The sequence below is a fragment of the Lepus europaeus genome, chromosome 4 (assembly GCF_033115175.1).
Source record: "Lepus europaeus isolate LE1 chromosome 4, mLepTim1.pri, whole genome shotgun sequence".
NCBI lineage: Eukaryota > Metazoa > Chordata > Mammalia > Lagomorpha > Leporidae > Lepus > Lepus europaeus.
In genome coordinates, this window is record NC_084830.1 from 89534082 (window position 1) to 89542762 (window position 8681).

At 41.1% G+C, this 8681-nt stretch overlaps 1 pseudogene; it reads left to right on the forward strand.

Moving 5' to 3' along the window:
- The first annotated feature begins 4974 nt into the window (after nucleotides 1-4974).
- Nucleotides 4975-5510, forward strand: LOC133758722 (ubiquitin-ribosomal protein eL40 fusion protein-like; annotated as a pseudogene).
- The last annotated feature ends 3171 nt before the right edge of the window (nucleotides 5511-8681 follow it).

Here is an 8681-nt window from a genome sequence, read left to right on the forward strand (position 1 = left end):
TAACTTTATGTAATTTAAAATAAACATTAATATAAGACATTCTCCACAGATTACTGGAATATTGGTATTAGAGATGCAAAAATATTGAGTATTAATTGCTTAGTGCTTATTTATAATTATTACTATTTAAAAATTCTAAAACACTGAACACATTAAATTTTTCATTTTTCTCCTATGCCAGCTAATCTGTTTTGTCAATATATATAATTTGCTAGCATATACTTACAACATTTGTCTCTTCTTGTCTTTGACAAATCATCTTTCTAAGATATCTAAGCATTTAATTTTTAAATTGATAACTATAAGCTCATCTTTGTTTTCATTTGATTCAAGACTTTTTTTATTTTGTGTTTAATCTCTTCAATGATCCATTGGTTATTCAGGAGTACATTGTCCAATTTCTGTATATTTGTAAATTTTCCACTATTCTTCATGCTATTTTCTTGTTTTACTCCATTGTGCCTGAGAAAACACACAATATGACTTCAATTTTTACAAATTTACTGAGACTACATACTTATCTTTATATAGAAAAGTATGTAGAATGCCTAACCTAGAAATTAAGTTAATCAAAATAAAACACATTTATTTTTAATAACAAGATATCAAAATGTATTCTCAGTTATAAATTCTACAATTTAGCCAATTGCCTTGTAAATAAAATTTTACAGGTGGAAAAAAGTGTTTACCAAATGCACAAATCAGGTATCAGTGCTACAGCAGTACTGTGTACTCAAACTATCTCAGAAAGACAACAAAGTAATTTTCTCTAAGAAATGTTATTACTCATTGCAAGTGACAGAAAATCCAACTGAAACTAACTCTAGGGAAAACAAAAACTCACTGAGCTCATTAAGTGGGAAGCTGGGGAAGGGGTTAGGTCAGGGGGCCCTAGGTCACAGCCCACTCTTCTCTATGGTGGCTTCATTCTCAAATAGGCACTCCCTCTCAGGGTAGCAGGGCCATTTACGGCAACTCTTTATAAGACTCACAACTCCAAAATCACTGAGACACCAGTGTGTATGTCTCCCAACCACCCCCTCAACAGCCAGGAAGCTAGGTCCCTCGAGTTCTGATGAACCATTCTCAATATCAAGTACTGGGGCCAGAAAGATGTGCCATGTTGATAGACCAGGGCCGAGATAAGTGGCTGCATTATTAAAAGGCAACATTATTATTTATTTTTTTTGACAGGCAGAGTGGATAGTGAGAGAGAGAGAGACAGAGAGAAACGTCTTCCTTTTTGCCATTGGTTCACCCTTCAATGGCTGCTGCGGCCAGCGCTTTGTGCTGATCCGAAGCCAGGAGCCAGGTGCTTCTCCTGGTCTCCCATGCAGGTGCAGGGCCCAAGGACTTGGGCCATCCTCCACTGCCTTCCCGGACCATAGCAGAGAGCTGAAAAGGCAACATTATTAAAAGGAAATGATGATGGGCAGAGAAAGCAATTGCTCAGTGTTACGGTTTCCATAGGCTTTATCCTTTCTAAAGGTAATGTTAGAATGTAACCCCCATTTGTGAGATTGTAGGAGGAGGGACTGGGTGGGACTGTAAGAGGTAATTAGCACTCTGCCTTCATAAATGGACAAGTTCATTCGTGCAGTTAATGAATTAATGGGTTAATGGGTTATATTGAAGGTGGGTTTGCTACAAAAGCCAGCTTGGCCAGATCTCTTGTGTGCTCCTTGTTTTTCATGACTTCAGACTAACACCTGATATGGCCCACTCAACCTTGAACTGGAACCCTAAGCCCAAATTTACCGCTCTTTATATTAACTTACCCAGTCAGTGGTATTGATATAGGGGAAGTAGGCAGGGAATTATGTAGGAATAAAGAAAGCTGGAAGGTTTTTTTTCATAATTTCAGTGTAGCATTGCATTGGAACCCCCTACCTGTCAATCCAGTACACCCACTTTCCCAAGATGCATCTGTGTCTCATCTAGAACCAGGCAGGAGGAGACACCATGATGGCCAAAAGGAAGTTAAGCTCTACTCAGAGGTCCCATGGAACTCCCAGAAAGCTTCACACACACTGAACTCCATTCTGTGTACCACCCCCTAACTCCTAAGAGACTAATAACATGCTAGCAGCCCATTTTTTTATGATCTTCTTTTTTTATTTAGTAAATATAAATTTCCAAAGTACAGTTTATGAATTACAATGGCTTCCCCCCCCATAATTTCCCTCCCACTCGCACCCCTCCATCTCCCGCTCCCTCTCCCATTCCATTCACATCAAGATTCATTTTCAATTCTCTTTATATACAGAAGATCGATTTAATATATATTAAGTAAAGATTGCATCAGTTTGCACCCACACAGAAACACAAAGTGTAAAATACTGTCTCAGTACTAGTTATAGCATTACTTCACAGTGGACAACACATTAAGGACAGATCCCACATGAGAAGTAAGTACACAGTGACTCCTGTTGCTGACTTAACAATTTGACACTCCTGTTCATGGCGTCAGTAATCTCCCTAGGCTCTAGTCATGAGTTGCCAAGGCTATGGAAGCCTTTTGAGTTTGCCAACTTCAATCTTATTCTGACAGGGTCATAGTCAAAGTGGAAGTTCTCTCCTCCCTTCAGAGAAAGGTACCTCCTTCTTTGATGGCCCTGTTCTTTCCACTGGAATCTCACTCGCAGAGATCTTTCATTTAGGTCTTCTTTTTTTTTTTTTGCCAGAGTGTCTTGGTTTTCCATGCTTAAAATACTCTCATGAGCTGCCCTTTTTACATTTGGATTTCTGCTTATGCTTCTCCTCACTCTGTCTCCTCAAAGGAAACTCTTTGGCCCAGATATGATGAGCATCTCTCTGTGTGGGAGTGCACACATTTTCACCTGATTGTATACTCACTCTCTCACTTTTAATAAGTCCTGCTCTCATTTGTGCACCGTTTTTATGCCTCTGCTTACAGTTCTTATCTCTGTGAGAGCAAAAACTTGCAATAAATGTTGAGATACTTATGCCCATAACAGTATTGTGTTAGTGACCACATAAAATGAACAAAAACACTCACGCCTATCAAAGAGTTCATTAAATGTAAAACTTGAGAAAGTAGCTTTATAGGAGCTATCTCCAAGATGTATTTTTTGTCTTTTGGTGTATTACTATGGAATTAAGAGTTCTTCTAGGGGAGGAGAGAACTTCCACTTTGCTTATGGCCTTGTCTAAATAATGTCGGAGTTTGTGGTCACAAAAGGCTTCCATAGCCTTGGAGCTCATGGCAAGAGCCTCGGGTGATCACTGATATCATAAATAAGAGTGTTAATTGTTAAATTAACAACAGAAGTCACTGTGCACTCACTCCTCATGTAGGACCTCTGTCCTTAATGAGTTATACTATGAGAATTAACTGCAAAACAGTACTTTATACATTGTGTGTGTGTTTGGGTGCAAACTGTTGAAATATTTACTTAGTATAGAGTTAGTCTTCTGTATACAAAGTTAAATTAAAAATGAATCTTAATGAAGAATGGGATGGGAGAGGGAGTAGGAGGTGGGACAGGAGTGGGGGTGGGAGGGTGGGAATGCGGGGAAGAACCACTATATTCCTAAAGGTGTACCTATAAAATTTGCATTCATTAAATAAAAGCTTTTTTTTTTTTTAAAAAAAAAAAAAAAGAGTCCTTCTAGGGCTGTCAGAAATGGAGTTCAAGAGAGGCCAAGGCATGCCCAAGCTTTATAAATCAGACTAGAAAAAGTCACCTGCCAAAGCAAACAGCACTGATGGAAGTAGGAGGAGAAAAACAGAGACTCCAAAGTGGGCATGCTGACATTTCACGCGGTTCACTAACTCTGCTTTGTGGTCATCATAAATTTCTCCCAGAATTACTGTCAATGAAACTAATGAAATCACAGGCTGTTCAACAAAAGAAGTATCAACCTGCAGTTTTCCACTGGGTCAGTGAGACCTCCATTTATCATAGGGTATGCTTATGTCATCCAGGGCTGGCCGCTGAGTTCACCTAAACCGCCTTCCAAAAATTTCACCAAAATTCTGTATCAACAAAACTCAGGTAACTTTTAGAGCTGTACACGCTGCTTTTAATACAAAAAGAAACCAAAAACCTCTATATCTAGCAAACCAATCTAAATCTCTACATCTGTACTTGCCCACAATAAGATTCTCCCCCAGCTTTCTTTTTTTAAAAAATTTATTTATTTGTTTGTTTGTTTGAAAGTCAGAGTTTCAGAGTGGGGGAGAGAGAGAGAGAGAGAGAGAAAGAGAGACAGAGAGAGATCTTCATTCTACTTGTACACTCCCTAAATGACAGCAACGGTTTAAGCTGGGCCAGGCCGAAGCAAGGATTCACGAGCTTCTTCCAGGTCTCCCGTGTGGGTGCAGAAGGTCAAGCACTTGGGCCATCTTCTGCTGCTTTCCCAGGCATATTAGCAGGGAGCTGGATGGGAAGTGTAACAGCCAGGACTCAAACTGGCGCCTATATGGAATGCTTACCCCACTATGCCACAACACTGGCCCCTCCACCAGCTTTCTTACGACAGATTTTTAAAATACATATTTGTACTTTAATTGTATCAAATAGACAAGCATTTTTTTCAAATATATTTCCAAAACTCAAGATGAAAAATTAAGGTCATAAGGATTTTATTAACTGTGTTTTTTCCCTGAAGTCTATGGAAAGAGCAATTGTTTATACACATGTCTGTAGGTATGCAAATACATATTTGTGTTTGAATATATAAGTAAGATATTAAAATTGAAGAAATTTTCAAAAAAATTCCTATTGATATACCATATCCATTTCCACAATATTATCTCATTTAGAAAATAAAATTTGACTTTATTTATGTACAAAATTCATATGCATTATATAAAACATGGTCAAGTTCACACTAAGAAAACACTATATGTTTGTCACAGATCAAAGCGCAATAGGAAAAATGAAACCAATTTACAATGAGAATTGAACTTTTGAAAAATTATTCATTTAAGGGGAAGAAAGACAGAGAATGAGCCCCCATTCACTGATTCACAACCGAAATGCCAGCAAATTTAATTTCTTTTCTCAGGTCTACAATTTACTACTTAGAAAGAGAATTCAGAATGAGGTGGTCAAGCTGGTAGGTGGCAGCAGCTGTGTTTCCACAGATTTAGAGATTTTGGTCTTGATGAAGACCCTAACGAGCAAGACCATTCACCCTGGAGGTTGAGCCCAGTAACACCATGGAGAACGACGAAGTTGAAATCCAAGACAGGGAGGGCATCCCACCTGACCAGCATCGTGTGCTATTTGCCAGCAAACATTTGGATGAGGGCTGCAGTCTGTCACAGACTACAACACCCAGAAAGAGGCCACCCTGCACTTGGTGCTCCACCTGCGAGGTGATGTCATCGAGCCCTCCCTCCGCCAGCTCTCCCAGAAGTACAACTGCAACAAGATGATCCTCTCCAAGTGTTATGCTCACCTGCACACCCATGCTGCCAAGTGCTGTAAGAAAAATGAGGCCACAACAACAACCTGCACCCCAAGAAGAAGGTCAAATAAGGCCCTGCCCCCACCCCAAGCCCCATGGCCCCAGGGCCTCAATAAAGTTTCCCTTTGGTTGACTGGAGCAGTTGAAGAAATAGAATTCAAGGAATTATTGCCTCCATCTCTTAATGTAGAAAAATCTGTTCTCCACTTAATTATTCTAACATACCAAAAAATAACTAACAGTGATGGGGGAGGGCAGTTAATTTTCTGTTCTTCCTATTGAAGAATTTTAGTCTCCTTTCCATTGGAGTCCATCAAAACCTGCCATTCCTAAGATCATGCTTCATATATTTTTTTTATTTATTTATTTTTTTTTGACAGGCAGAGTGGACAGTGAGAGAGAGAGACAGAGAGAAAGGTCTTCCTTTTTGCCGTTGGTTCACCCTCCAATGGCTGCTGCGGCCGTCGCATCGCGCTGATCTGAAGCCAGGAGCCAGGTGCTTCCTCCTGGTCTCCCATTCGGGTGCAGGGCCCAAGGACTTGGGCCATCCTCCACTGCCTTCCCGGGCCACAGCAGAGAGCTGGACTGGAAGAGGAGGAACCGGGACAGAATCCGGTGCCCCGACCGGGACTAGAACCCCGGGGTGCTGGCGTCGCAGGCAGAGGATTAGCCTATGGAGCTGCGGCGCCGGCCCATATCTTTTTTTTTTTTTTAAAGATTTATTTTATTTATCTGAAAGGTAGAGTTACAGAGATAGAGGCAGAGACAGAGAGAGACAGATCTTCCATCTGCTGGTTCATTCCCAAATGGCCACAATGATTGAGGCTGGGCCAGGTGAATACAGAAGCCAGGAGCTTCCTCTGGGTCCAAGGACTTGGGGCCATTCTCTGCTGCTTTCCCAGGCACATTATCAGGGAGCTGGATTGGAAGTGGAGCAGCCAGGACTTGATATATGGGATGCTGGCTCTGCAGGCTAGGGCTTTGACCCAGTATACCACAGTGGCAGGCCCCTAGTGTACTTTGTATCTTGCCTATATGAACCTAGGTCCTTCGCTGGGAGCATTATAAATTTTTTTCTTCATTTCTGAACCATTATTTTGAGCAATATTCCATCTCTCAAGTGTCCCTAAAGGCTGTCACCTCGTGTGTCTTCAGACCATCTTTCCACCAAGGAAAGAATGGGATATTTTGTCTCCAAGTGAGGTGTCCCGTGTTCAACTTCACTGTCATCGAGGACAAAGTACCTCATCAGCCACCCCGTTCCTAAAATCACACCAAAGCCCCAGTTTGGATCATGAGATCCAGTCTGATTTGGCTGGCAAGGAGACCTTAACAAGTTTAACTTTATTATAAACTTGGAAGCAATGACATGATTTGACTTACCAGAGGGCAAAAGGTGCAGGCCAGTCCTGAGTGTTTCTTGCTAAGGACTTCACCCAAGGTATGGTCCCAGGGGACTGCCTCTACCTGACACTATCCAAGTGCTCTTCAGTGACACCCAATTCTAAAAAAGAAAAGAAGAGCTGGAGGAATAAGGAGGAAGGAATAATAAGCAGAAAGGTAAAAGCTACCATTCTGCCTAGGAATGTCTAGTGCCTCTCCAACAGGAAAAAGCATGGAGCTCAGCTGTTCAAGTTCTGCTAGCATCCCATGGTCAGAGAAGAGGCAAAACTATGGAAAACCTAATATCAAAGGCAAGTTGCAGGGGCTGGGGCTGTGGCGTAGCAAGTAAAGCTACATGCTGCCAGCATCCCATATGGCATCAGTTCGATTCCTGGCTGCTCCACTTCTGATCCAGCTCTCTATTATGGCCTGGGAAAGCAGCAGAAGATGGCCCAAGTCCTTGGGCCCCTGCACCCATGTGGGAGGCCCAGAAGAAGCTCCTGGCTCACGTCGCTCCAGCCATTGTGGCCATCTGGGGAGTGAACCAGCAAGTGGAAGATCTCTCTGTTATTTCATTTTTTTTTTCTGATAAATTTGGCATTTCTTTTTTTAAACTTTTATTTAACAAATATAAATTTCCAAAGTACAGCTTATGGATTACAGTGGATTTTTCCCCCCCATAACTTCCCTCCTACCTGCAACCCTCTCATCTCCCGCTCCCTCTCCCATTCCATTCACATCAAGATTCATTTGCAATTCTCTTTATATACAGAAGATCGATTTAGTATATATTAAGTAAAGATTTCATCAGTTTGCACCCACACAGAAACACAAAGTGTAAAGTACTGTCTCAGTACTAGTTATAGCATTAATTCACATTGTACAACACATTAAGGACAGAGATCCTACATGAAGAGTAAGTGCACAGTGACTCCTGTTGTTGACTTAACAAATTGACACTCTTGTTTATGGCGTCAGTAATCACCCTAGGCTCTCATCATGAATTGCCAAGACTATGGAAGCCTTTTGAGTTCGCCGACTCTGATCATATTTAGACAAGGCCATAGTCAAAGTGGAAGTTCTCTCCTCCCTTCAGAGAAAGGTACCTCCTTCCCTCCTTCTTTGATGGCCCATTCTTTCCACTGGGATCTCATTCACAGAGATCTTTCATTTAGGGTGGTTTTTTTTTTTTTTTTTTTTTTTTTTTCCGGAGTGTCTTGGCTTTCCATGCCTAAAATACTCTCATGGGCTCTTCAGCCAGATCTGAATGCCTTAAGGACTGAGTCTGAGATCAGAGTGCTATTTAGGACATCTTCCATTCTATGAGTCTGCTGTGTATCCCACTTCCCATGTTGGATCGTTCTCTCCCTTTTTGATTCTATCAGTTAGTATTAGCAGATACTAGTCTTGTTTGTGTGATCCCTTTGACTCTTAGACCTATCATTATGATCAGTTGTGAGCTGAGATTGATCACTTGGACTAGTGAGATGGCATTGGTATGTGCCACCTTGATGGGATTGAATTGGAATCCCCTGGCACGTTTCTAACTCTACCATTTTGGGCAAGTCCGATTGAGCATGTCCCAAATTGTACATCTCCTCCCTCTCTTATTCCCATTCTATGTTTAACAGGGATCACTTTTCAGTTAAATTTAAACACCTAAGAATAATTGTGTGTTAATTACAGAGTTTAACCAATAGTATTAAGTAGAACAAAAAAATACTAAAAGGGATAAAGTATTAAGTTGTACATCAACAGTCAGGACAAAGGCTGATCAAGTCACTGTTTCTCATAGTGTCCATTCACTTCAACAGGTTTCCTTTTTGGTGCTCGGTTAGTTTTTACCATGTTATTTCATT